The sequence below is a fragment of the Grampus griseus genome (assembly GCF_964374135.1).
Source record: "Grampus griseus genome assembly, chromosome: 1".
In the NCBI taxonomy this organism is placed as follows: Eukaryota; Metazoa; Chordata; class Mammalia; order Artiodactyla; family Delphinidae; genus Grampus; species Grampus griseus.
The window spans coordinates 162,280,216-162,292,936 of NC_139017.1; the positions used below are offsets into that span (position 1 = coordinate 162,280,216).

At 55.1% G+C, this 12,721-nt stretch overlaps 1 protein-coding gene across 1 annotated transcript in view; it reads left to right on the plus strand.

Annotated features, from left to right (window-relative positions):
* The window catches only part of SLC9A1 (solute carrier family 9 member A1), a 49,176-nt gene that overhangs the window by 12,024 nt on the left and 24,431 nt on the right, over positions 1-12,721 (plus strand). The window lies entirely within an intron of this gene.

A 12,721-nucleotide genomic window follows, 5' to 3' on the forward strand; every position in this document is an offset into this window, starting at 1 on the left:
GCCAATATTGAGCCTGGGTGCTCTGCTTTTTATAGCATCTTTGCCCTCAAACCAGGGAATGAGATCTTATCTCCTGGGGCCAGGGCCCACAGGAATCTGGATGCCGTACCAGGTAGGCAGGATGCCAGTGTGGAGGCAGGGCCAGCTCACCTCACTGAGCCCAGCCCAAGACTCAGATTACAGCTCAGTGGGGGAGGGGAGCTGGCACCCCACCACACCCTTCTGGGCCTGCCTGGCTGGTGGAACAAACAAAGATGCCCAACAACTGCTTCTCTCAAGGAGCTCAAGGACTGGTCTGAGAAGTTCAGTATAGTTGCAGGGGAGTCAGGCAGTAGAAAGTGGGTGCGAGTCGAGGTGAAGATGGAAGTTTTTGAGGGTTTAGAGAAGGCAGAAAGACCTTCCTGCTTGGGAGGATCAGGGAGGCTTTATGGAGGTGACTGGTGAACTAGGTCTTAAAGAATAGGTAGGATTTAGATGAGATGCTCGAGTGAAACAGGGCTCACTGGGCACAGCCAGAAGCTTCTACTTGAGGCAGGACCTTTGGATTGCAGAGGAGTGTCCCAGAGCAGTTTCCTTTGGAAACATGGTGGTTAGGAACACAGGCTTTGCAACTTGACAGACCTGGGTTCAAATCTAAGCTCTACCACTGTAGCACCTTGACTATGGGCAAGTCATTTTACCCTGTTTGTGTCTCATTTTGATCACCCCCAGCATGGGGTAACACCTGGCAGGGATGTTGGGAGGACTCAGGGAGAGCACCCTTGTAAGATACATGGCACAGGCTTGACACATTCTGAACATATGACAAATGGTGGCACTTAGGAGTCCTTCTAGTATCAGGAGGAGGAGAAATACCAGCTTGTTTTCTGTGAGTCTTGAATCTCCCAGCAACTGAAAAATCACTCAGCAAGATTTACTGATGCCCTGCTGGGCATCCAGAGCTGTGCTAAACACAGGGGGCAGGTGGCTCCAGGTAAATAAAATTTATTATTATTATTTTTTTAAAATAAATTTATTTTATTTATTTATTTTGACTGTGTTGGGTCTTCGTTGCTGCGTGTGGGCTTTTCTCCAGTTGCGGCGAGCGGGGGCTACTCTTCGTGGTGGTGCGCGGGCTTCTCATTGCGGTGGCTTCTCTTGTTGCAGAGCACGGGCTCTAGGCGTGTGGGCTTCAGTAGTTGTGGCTCATGGGCTCTAGAGCACAGGCTCAGTAGTTGTGACGCAAGGGCTTAGTTGCTCCGCGGCATGTGGGATCTTCCCGGACCAGGGCTTGAACCCGTGTCCCCTGCACTGGCAGGCGGGTTCTTAACCACTGCACCACCAGGGAAGCCCCCAGATGAGGATTTTTAAAATAGGCCCAGCTGTGATGAGGTGCCAGGTGATCTGTGCCAGCGTTAAGGGCAGAAGATTCTGCCACTTCGTAACCACCCCACCCTGTGAGCCTCAGTCTTCCCAGTCAAATGCAGTAATGTCTGTAAAGCCCCGAGCACATCATAAGCTCTCAGAAATGGGAGTCACCACTGTCCTGTAACATCAAAGGAAAAGGAGGGAATTCCCTGGCAGTCCAGTGGTTGGAACTCCATGCTCTCACTGCCAAGGGTGCGGGTTCAATCCCTCGTTGGGGAACTAAGATCCCACAAGCTGCGCAGCACAGCCAAAAATAAATAAATAAAAAGTAATAAAAAAAAGGCAGATGAGATGAGAGTGAAGACTAGCAGTGGAGGATGGTTTTAGGTAAGGGGGCTGGAGGACATTGGGGTAGGGCTGAATGTCACCAGGAATGGGGTGGGCATAAAATGAGACTGTGAGTTGAAGTGTCTGAGTTTGGCCTTCAGTTGGAAGAGGGGGAGACACACCCTCAGTAAACACTGATTTGCGCGTGATAAATGCTGTGCTGAAGGTGGAAAGGTGAATAAATATAATCCCAGCCTCATGGGAGCGGCTGACATGGAAACTGGCACTTGCCGTGTGCTGTGAACTGCCACAGCAGGGGCCCACAGGACTGTGGGTGCACGGGAGGAGTTGGGTGGTGGGCGGCTCGGGAAGGCTTCCCAGAGCTTGAAGGTTAAGCAGGAGTTTGCTCATTTCACACGGAGGGAGGAGCTGGAGAAAGACGAGATGTGGATAATGCAGAGCATAGATAGTGCAGAGCCGTTGAGTTTTGCTTTTGAAGCCCATCGGGGCGTTCTGCATCCCCTCCACCTCACTCACCCCCAAACGTCCTTAACCCACGTGCCTGGCTGGGCAGAGAAGCTGAGCTTCCCTGTGGGACAGTGAACACCAGGGATGGGTGTCCTCATATGCAGGCGATAAGGAGGAAGCTACCATTGAGTGAGACCTACTGAGTGCCTGGCCTTGTACTGAGGGCTCCACACAGCGCATCACTGTCTGAGTGTCACGACAACCCCGAAGGGTGCGAGTCCTGGTATTTGCCTTTATCCAGCTTACAGCTACCTCGGGAAAGTGGAAGAGGGAATAATTAAGTGCTTGATGATTGCTGTGCCACTGCCTCAAAGCCCAGGAGGACTTCAGAGAGGGGAGAAATGTGGCTGGAATGAGCAGGGAGCAGGGGCCTTTGCGCAGGTGCCTTCACTAGACCCTCATAAGGGGAGGGCAGGTGGCAGGTCAAGTGAGGGTTGCAGCACCTGCTGCAGGTGTGACTGGGCAGCTGAGAGGAGGCCCAGCCAGCTGGGGGGAAAGTCTGGGCTGGGGTTCACTGAGAAATAAGATTGGGTAGGGGGGCTGGGCTGGATTCCCAGGCGTCTAGAACTCCAGCCAGAGGGGTATAGAGTCGGCCAGGCCTCTCAGGCCGGTGGCCAGATGGCTCCACGGATCGAACGCTTTCCTTCCCTCCATTTCCACTTCTGCTCTCCCTATCTAAGCCACAAGCATCTCTAACCCGGATGACTCCAGTGGCCTCCTGGCCCCACTCCGCTCTGCCTGTAATCAGCTCTCCACAGAGCAGCCAGTGGGGTCGTTTAGAAACGTGACTCACAATGTGGTGTTCCCCTGCTAAAACCTTTCAGTTGCTTCCTGATGAACCTGGGATAAAATCCAGGAGAGGTGTGGCCTATTCCTCTCTCTCCTTCACTCCCTGCTGCTCTCTTCCCACCACTCACACCAACCTTCCTGGGTTCCTCAAACACACCAAGCCCTGCCATACCCCTTCCCCTTCCGTAGGGCCGTGGCGCTTGCTTTCCCCAACCTGGAAGCCTGCCTGGAGATGGCCACAGGCCGGCTGCCTTATTCATGCTCTGGGTCAGATGCTGTCTCTTCAGAGAGGCCTCCCTGGCCACCTAGTCTAATAGGTAGCCCACGCCTCACCACCCTCCGCCCCAGCCCACGCCAGACAGTCTTCTGGGTGCTGAGGACACAGCCGGGAGCAAGATGAGGAGGCTCCCGATGTCGGGGGGCTCACAGGCCAGTGTGGGGCGTTGCACAGTGGACACAACGTCAGGCAGTGATAAGTGTCCGGAAGAAAATAAATATGAGAAAGATGTGCTACTTTGGATGGTCAGCGAAGACTTCTCTAAGGAGCTGGCTTTTGAGCTGAGCCAATGACAAGAAGGCGCCCACCTTGCAAAGGTCAGGGCCCCTGAGGAGAGCGTCTTTGAGGAAGCTGGGGTGGAACAAGAGGGAGGTGCAGTGTGAGGACGGAGAGGAAGGCGGGGGCCAGACCCTGCTTGGCCCGTGGGCCTTGGGTTAGGCATCGGATTGGATTCTAGGTGTGTGCAGTGCCACTGAGCTGGGGAGGGATGTGCAGAGCAGCCTAGGGGTCAGGAGACGGCTCCCAGGGTCGGCTCTGGCTTTGGGCCACAGCGAGCCAAGCAAAGCAGGACCCTGGCCCAGGGCTACTCAGCCAGGTCTGTGAGAGCAACAAGAGCGAAGCTTCCCAACAGGCATCTCTGGCCAGGCCAGGAGCGGGATGGAGAGCCGTGCCCAGGGAGGAGTGGATAGGGAGCGGAGCAGAGCAGGAGGGGGGCGGCGCGAGCACGTGGCGAGGGGAGGGGCTGAGTGAGGTGCCAGGCTCTGCTGGACTCCTGCCCCTCCCCTGCCCAGCCCTAGCACCTCTAGGCAGGATGTCACCAGACCTGTCATGTGGGAGGCGTGGCACCGCCCAGCGCCAGGGCCCTGACATGCCTCTTACCACCTGAACCTTACGGTCCCATGTGGCCTAGGGAGTTATCAGGCCCAGAAAGGGCAGGCCTGGAATCAGATAATTGGACTTGATTGTTGGGAGGGATGCTAGAGACGGAGTTAGGAGTCCAGGAGGTGTAATTGAAAAAGATAAGGGCGTTGGAGGTTAAAAGGCCTGGACTCGAATCCAGGCTCCTGTCCTTGCAGCTGTGTGGTGACTGAGGGCAGAGATGTGGAGGTTCTGTGACAGTGCCGTGCAGAGCACCGAGCAGCGGCGAGGCCTCCTCATCTAGCAGAGGAGGAAGCAGAAGGCCAGAGAGGAAATGACTTGCCCACAGGCCACAGGGTGCGGTGGCAGAGCTGGGCTAGTGCAGGTCTTCAGCTCCTGGTCCGGAGCTCTTCTGTGATGGAGTGAGTGGCCCTTCCCTCCTTCCTTCCTTCACTGTTCCTCTGGAACAGTCCTCTGGCCCTTCTGCAGGCATGAGGTGGCTGGCCCTGGGCATCCCACCTTCTCCTCAGCTTGCGTCTGAGCACCTACTACGCAATGGCAGGGCTGTGTGGGAGATAGACGTGTAAACAGCTTCAATACAAGGCAGGCTGAGGTGACACAGGGAGGCGGCACAGTGCAGCGTGGGCCCTGGTGGCAGACGGTCTCAGTTCTGGCGCCGTCGCTTAGAACGTAGTGGTGACGAGGCCCGCACCGAAGTTGGGCCAGATCAGAAGGGCTTCTGATTCACTGCAGAACAGCGAGAACTGTAGTGTAGTGGCGGGAACTGCGGAGGTTTAGGAGGGAGGTGTGACCATGACTGACTGGCTTGTGTTTAGGACAGAGGCTCTCCTGGCAGGTGGAGAATGAACTGGATGAACTTTTCCTCAGTGTTCTTGGCTCTGGGAATTTTCCACCTCCTCCCTCCCTGGCTAATTATGCTTCCTAAGAAACTGATCAGATGGGAAGCTGCAGGAAGTGATTTGGGACAAGGATTGTGTAGGAGTTGGGGAGAGAGTGGAGAGGATGTAGCGGGAGAGGGAGATCCATGCCAAGCAGCAGGAGGTGGCTCCCTTTCGAGGGGGAGGGGGAACCTGGGCAGGCTGGAAGTTTAAAGCAGAATGTGGTGGCTCTGGGGAAGCCAAGTTCCTCAGAGCTCCTCTGTTCCTGGTCCCTGGCGGGGAAGAAGGGTGAGATCGACTGGCAGGGTCTGGCTTTTCTGGGTCAACAGGAGCTGGGGTCCTAATGGGAGAATGTGAGGCAGTGAAGCCTCGCGGCTGGAGCGCTGAGCTGGGTATCAGAGCCAAGCCCAGGCCCGGCACTGCTGCTTAGCTATCCTTACACATCTGAAATTCCATCACTGTGGGCCAGGGCCTGTTATGGTAAGTGGGTGTGTACCAGGCACCCCCTTCTGGCACAGAGCACTCCTCGCATCCCAGCTCCCAGTGGGCCCAAGACTTTAGCTGTGGGTGTGGCCTCTGCTCCTTTTTGGCCTCACCGGTTAAAGCGCAGCCCTCAGTGTGCCGAGCCTTCCGGGGAGCCAGGCTCCATCCACCTGGTGTGAGCAGGTGACTGAACCACAGGGATAACAGTGAAGAGCCAGATGGCCGTAGATGGTCTTGAACCCAGGGGCAAGGCTGCCTTTGCAGTGACACAGGGACCCATTGGGAGATCCAGGGCATCCTTCGGGGCAGGCAGGGGTCAGTATAGCCTGGTGGCTTAAGGTCTTCAGAATCTAACAAACCTGGCTTTGAACCCCAGCTCTACTACCGGCCAGCTGTATAACCTTGGGCCGAGTGCCTGACCCATCAGCATCATTTTTATCTGGAAATAATTCTCGCCTGCATGTTGTTGTTGTTTAAAATTTTATTTTATTTATTTATTTATTTATTTATTGGCTGCGTTAGGTCTTCGTTGCTGTGTGCAGGGTTTCCCTAGTTGTGGCTCGCGGGGGCTACTCTTCGTTGCAGCGCACGGGCTTCTTATTGCAGTGGCTTCTCTTGTTGCGGAGCACGGGCTCTAGGCTCATGGGCTTCAGTAGTTGTGACTCACTGGCTCTAGAGCGCAGGCTCAGTAGTTGTGGCGCACAGGCTTAGTTGCTGTGCGGCATGTGGGATCTTCCCAGACCAGGGATTGAACCTACGTCCCCTGCATTGGCAGGCGGATTCTTAACCGCTGTGCCACCAGGGAAGTACCTCGCCTGCATGTTTTTTTTAAACCTTTTTCCCTCTGTTCATTTAATCGAGGAATAACGTACAAACACGCAGTAGAGTACGCTGATCTTAAAGTGTACATTATAGCTCGCTGATTATTTACAAATGTTCACATCCAGATGGAGATAAAGGAACCTGTGTACCCCACCAAAGTCCCCTCTGCCCTTCCCAATCTGTACCCCAACTCTCCCCTGTGGGAACCACCATTTTGTCTTCCGTCATTGTCACTTGGCTGTACCTGTTCTTCAACTCCATATACACCCACAGTCAGACACAGGTACTCTCGTTTCTGGCTTCTTTTGCTCAGCATTTCTGGGAGGTTTCCCTATATCTTTGCATGTCCCAGAGGTTTGTTCTTTCCATAGCTTTGCGGCATCACCTCGTGTGAGTAAGCCGCAGTTGGTTCATTCTCCTGTTGGTGGGCATTTGGGTTGGTTCCCTTTTTTGACAATTATGAATAAAGCTGCTGTGAATATTCTTATCCTCCATAGGGTTTTTGAAAATTCAGTGAGATAATCAATTACAGTAACATGTTTAATGCTGAGTTTTGACTTAGAGCTGCTGCCCAGAAAATTCCCCCCAGATTTTTGTTGTTGTCGTTTGTAAAAAGGAAAAAAAAAAAAAAAAAAACAACCAACAAACACTACATAAGTATTTAAAGAAAAAAATGCAAATCATACCTTTCACCCCAGCTGCTCCTCAAAGCTGATCAGTCTTCACAGTTCAGTGTGTCTGCCTGGACTTTTCCCTACAGTTGTATGAAGTTCTTTTTAATGAAAACGGCTTCACAATAATAATCATGCTGTCCGTCATCTTTTGCAACTTACTTTTGTCATTAAATCTGATCTTTTGAAAGAGTCCCCTCCTCTGTGTCAGTGGAGCAGCTTTGAGAGAGACAGGCTAAGTGAGCTCCTGAACCGGTCTCTCGGGCCTTTCACCCTGGCCTGGCTGGACTGCCTTCAGCTTTCCTCAATGTGGAGCCCAGGGTACAAGTTCTGGCTCTGTTGCGCCCTATCTGGATGTATTCTTGGGCTTAAATGCCCTGAGCTTTGGCTTTTTCATCTTTAACCTGGGAGAACCCATACTTGCCTCTGAAGCATGCCATGAGGTTTAAATGAGATGAAGTATGCGAAAGTACAAAGCAAAATGGAAAGTGATGCGTGTGAGCTGGTTATTATGTAAACCTAGGGGCTGTCAGAGCTAGAGGAGGCCTCTGAGAATCTAACTCAGCCCACCATCTGAGGAAACAGTGGCTTCGGGAAGGTCACAGAGCCCGCAAGTGATGGAGCCAGACCTGAACCAAGGGAGGCGTAGGAGCCACAGCTTCACAGAGCGCCCCACTTCACCCCCGCCTGCCGCCGCCGCCCCCCTGCCCACCATTCCCACTCTCTCTGGACCAGAGCTTGGCTCTAACCGGTCCACCTCCTATCTGTGGGGACTCCCTGCTAGGCAGGAAGGGTGCTCTCCCCCTGGTTACTGACTGAGGCCACTGGGGACTAGATCTTCCAGGCACTGATCTGTCCCCACCCTCCCCTGGTCCAAGAAAGCAGAGAAGCAGGGAGGTGGGGCAGAGGAGCGGGGACTTGGATGGGACTTGGATGGATAGGAGATGCAGCCCTGGTCTAGGACCCCCAAACCTGGGGCTGTGTGAGTCCCCCAGCCCCTGGAGCTCACTTCCTCCTCCTAAGAAACCAGGTTAGCCCTCAGGTAGGCAAAGGCCTGGATCTGAGTAGTCGCTCAGACAGCTTCCAGCTCAGTGTTCAGGTCTCCTGAGGCTTCCCCCTCACAACTTCTACGAGAGGGTAGAGGGGGGTCGTCCAGGCCTGTGAGATTACAGCCTAGGCTGAGGTCAAGAATCCGGAAACAAAACCCTGACCAGCATGGGCTGGGCCTTTGCCTCACTACCCACCCCTTCCCGGGAAGAATTTGGCATGATAAGATTTGCACGGTACCAGCCCAGGAGGGCCCCACTTTCCTCAGTGTTTAGCCACTGCATGTGGTGCTAGGCACACAGCGGCGGAAATGGCTCCTGTGCTCTGGCTCCCATCCGTCTAGGAGCCGCAGCTCATTATGAAAGCACCAGGGCAGTGATATCAGGGAGCTCGCAAGGCCCTGCCTGGGAGTGCCTTGTTGGTCCAGGGTGGGGCTTGGGGAGGGGCTCTGAGCCCTGGTATCTGCTTTCAGGGTGAGGTTGTGGAGCGACATGTGTTCTAGAGGCGGTGAGTGGTGACGTCACAGGAGTCCTGCTCAAAGAATAGGGGGCACCACCACCTGGTGCTTGAGCCTTACCTCACGGGCCCTTTGCCTTCAGCAACACAGTGGGGCTCACCTGACCCTGTGAGGTGGGTGGAAGTGTCCCCATTTATAAATGAGGACCCTGTGGTCTGGAGAGGTTAACTAGCTTACCCAGGGTCACACGCACCAGAAAGTGGAAGAACTGAGTGACCTTGAATCCTGGGAAGCCAGAGTGAAAGACCCATTGGAGGTTCCCTGGTCCCCTCTGCTCACAGGGGAGCAAACCTGAGACCCATAGTTAGGACAGTGTGGGGACTGGCATTCAGGGACAGTGTTCTTTCCTTTTCACTGATAACAACAATAGTTATTCCATACTGAGGCCCCCAGCCTGGTCCTTGGAACATTCTGAGACAGTTCTAGTTAGGTCCATCCTTCAGAGAATTGAGAAAATGGTATCCAGATCATTTTCCCTGTGGCTCAGATGAGGAACCTGGCTGAGAAACGCCCTGGAGGATGAGTACCTGTCAGCTCTGGAGTCAGCTTCCTGGGCTGGAGTCCTGTTTGGCCCAGCCACTTACCGGCTAGGAGGCCTTGGGCAAGTAACCTAGCCTCTCTGAGCCTCAGGTTCCTCATCTGTGATGTGGGTATGATAGGGCCTCCCGCACTGGGTAGTTGTGAGGACTAAGGAGCCCTCAGTGAGGCTGTCATCATTAACATCCCCATCGCAAGCGGAAGCTGGCCACCGAGCTAGCTGATTAGAACTGGGGCTCCAGCCGGAGTTCCAGGCCCTCCGTGTCCTGCCCTGCAGGGGTTACTTTCCTGGCTTCTGCTGCCACAGGTATCCCCACTTCTCTACCATGTGAAGGATCGTGCGATGGGCCCTGCCCAGGGGGAAGCAGGTGTTCATGGAGACTTTCTTTACTCCTTCCTGGGCACGGGGCACTGCCTTCTATGGGGCGGGCTGGTGGCAGGCAAGTAGGCAGGTGGGCAGCCTCTCAGCCTGCCTGGGACCTTGCCCCTCCATGCCTGGCTCTTCACTGATGGGCTCCCAGCCTCCGGCCAGGCTCTCCCCGCACAATCTGAGCCGGACTCTGGAACCTGTGCCCTGAGGACGAGAGTGATAGACAGTAGGAAGCTGTTACAGGTCGTTTCCTACTGAGCAGCCTGGCTTGAGGGCAGAGCTTGTCTTCGGGGATCAGGTGGTCCTGGGATCAAATACAGCAAGCAAGTTGTGTTGCTTGCTGTGTGCAAGTTCTGTAGGCTCTGAGCCTCAGTTTCTCCTCCGAAAATGGAAACACTGCCTATCTCATGGCGTTACTAAGGCGAAATGAGAAAGCACAGGCTTGGTGTGACTCTCCCTTCCTATGCTGCTGGGCAGCTGGAGGGCTACGCTGTGCCCCTTGAGGCAGTGCGCACAGGCCCGACCCAGGCCTGGGAGGTAACTCTGCAAGAGTTCCATTCCTCTTCACTAGGGTACCAGATGGCTCCTGGTTCTGCAAGCAAAGCACACGCAGAACCAGGGCACGTGGGTACTGCTAGGGGTTACCTAGAGGGAATCAGAGGTTTAGAGTGGGTGGGTGGCTTACCTCCAAGGCCACACAGCAAGGGAGTGACAGAGCTGGAAGTAAACTGAGGCTTCTGCTCCCAGCCAGCAGGACAGAAAGCCAGGGCTCAGAGATGGAGGCAGCCTAGCTGAGCCGTGGCTCTGGAGTCAAAAAGACCAGCTGCAGGGCCTGGGCTACGTCCCTTCACCATCTCTGCCTCCGTTTTCTTAGCTGCAGAATGAGGATGACAATACCTGTATCAGAGAACTTTCAGGAGAACCATGTAGTTAATGTGTACCAAGCATCACAGTGAAGTGCTAGAAAAAAGGTGGTTCTTTGAAAAAGGTGGGAGTAGCATGAGGGGTGGTGTTGTGTCCCGAGTGAGGACTGGCTTTGGAATATTGAGTCCTGGGTGTGAATCCTGGCTCTGCCACCACTTTGCAGTGTGACCTTGGCCAAGTCCCTGCCTGTCTCTGGGCTTCATTCTTTGCATCTGTGAAGTGGAGGGTTCAGTTTGAAATGGTCTGGGGACGCCCTGCCTCTTCTAACGTCCTGTGGCTTTTTGCTGCCCATCTTCTTCGCCAGGAGAGGTCCAACTTCCCTTTGATGTTTCTGGAGCCCCAGGCCTTCCTGGCACCAGGACCAAGGGCTGCAGCCGGCTGTGTCCTCATCTCTGCAGTGTCCTCTAAAGGGCAGCCTCCTCTGAGCATGCTCAGCTCTCCCATCTCCTCCGCATATCTCCTGGCTCCCAGAGGCCTGAGGTGGCAAACTGTCCCCAGTGGACAGGGAGAGGAGGCGGGGAGAGGCCCGCCAGTGCTCCCTCTGTGTCCGCCCCCCCGCCCCCAACGCTTCGCAACGCTCGGCCAACTGGGCTGTTTTCAGGAGAAGTGTGTGGAGACTTTCAGGGCAGACCCGAGATGGATGCCTCGGGCACCTGCTTAGGGGGAAGCTCCAGCAGCTTAACCGCAGGGACTCTGCTGCCGAGGTTTCAGGGAACCTGCATCTGCAGGGCCCCAGCCACATCCACAGCTCTCAAGATCTGTACTCAGGTACCCTGGGAGAAAGCTTTACAGGTCTTATAGGGGACGAGAAGCAGGTTCAGTGGGGCTTCTGCCTCTCTTCAGCGTCCCCTCTGTCTTTTCTCAGCACCTCTAGAAACTCCTGCCAGCCAGACTCAGCCTGGAACCAGTGATGGCAGGGACAGGGCACCAAGCTCTGCCTCAGAAGGTGCCCTGGTCTCCTGACAGCTGCGTCCCTGGCAGCCGTGCTGTGGTGCCAGCGGGCCCTCTCTGGCCTGGGACTGGGGAGACAGCGATGGGACCACGCCCTTTGCTGAGCACTTTCTTTGGCAGCCCTTTGCTCCAGATACATCACCTCCTCGGACCCTCAGGACAGCCCTTTGACATAGAAATGATTATGAGCCCCACTTTTCAGATGAAGAAATGGAGACTCAGTGGTTGAGTGCCTGCTAGTAGGTGGCAGAGCCAGGAAACCAGGCTGCTGGGTTCTCAAGACCAGCCTCCCTGCCTCCTCTGGTAACCGAGTTTGAGTTGAAACTTGGGACAGAATTCTGAGGTGACATCCCGGTGTGTTTTTTCAGTGTCTCCCTTCCCAGCCATCTCGCTCCCAGCCTGCACCTGGACTGCCTCCCCTGGCCCAGCCCTCCTACAAGCCCGGGACCAGCCCCTCTGCCTCAGTCCTCCAGAGAGCTGGCTGCCGGGCCCCCAAGGGAAGCTGCCTCTAGTGCAGACTGCCGCCTGACCGGGGTTCCTCCTCTCACTAGGGCCTGGCTGCCTGGCTGGGCCAAGGCTTCAGAGTGGGTCTCTACTCCCGCGGAGGGCCCAGCACCTCTGGTGTCACCATATTCCTGCTGTGCTCTTGTGGAAGCCAAGCCAGGTGGCAGCCACGCTGGGCCACACAATAGGCTGAGCCCTGGAGGGCAGACATGCCCTGCTCCCCAGGAGCAGAGAGGCCCCTTGCCATCCCACCCCTCCCTCCAAGATGTGTCCTTCTCCCTCTGCATCTTCCTTGAAAGCGGAGTCGTCACGGTGATTGCCGCAGCTCTCTGGGTGTTTGTTTTATTTTCCTCTCAGTCTTTTTACTTCCATTCCCTCCTCTTTCTCACAGCCACCCTGTGCCACGGTATTGCTTTATCCCCATGCTAGAGGGGAAGGAAGTGGGGTTCAGGGCAGTACCGTGATTTGCCATAGATCACCGAGAAGTTCAAGTTTAGAACAGAAGCCAGCTCCCTTGTTGGCAGACCAGGACTCTGTACACTGCCCCATGCTGCTTGTGCAGTCTTGCTCTGCATGAAGACTGTTCTGAGCCCAGACATCATGCTTGTTGGCATGGACAGAGACGGTATTACAGAGCCCCAGCTTTGTCCACGAGCGGGGTTCATCGGTCAGATGTCAGAGCTGGAAAGGCTCTCAGCATGCCTCTGAGGATGGGGAAGCTGAGGCCAGAGAAAGGCAAGGGCTTGTTCAAAGCACCTAGTGAGGTGGTGGCAGGATCAAGACTGGAATCCGGATCTCCTGAGCCCCACCCTGGGCTTGGCTCAGGCCCTTTTCCTCTCCCAGTGTTGCTTCCTGGTCTCTGCAGGCATT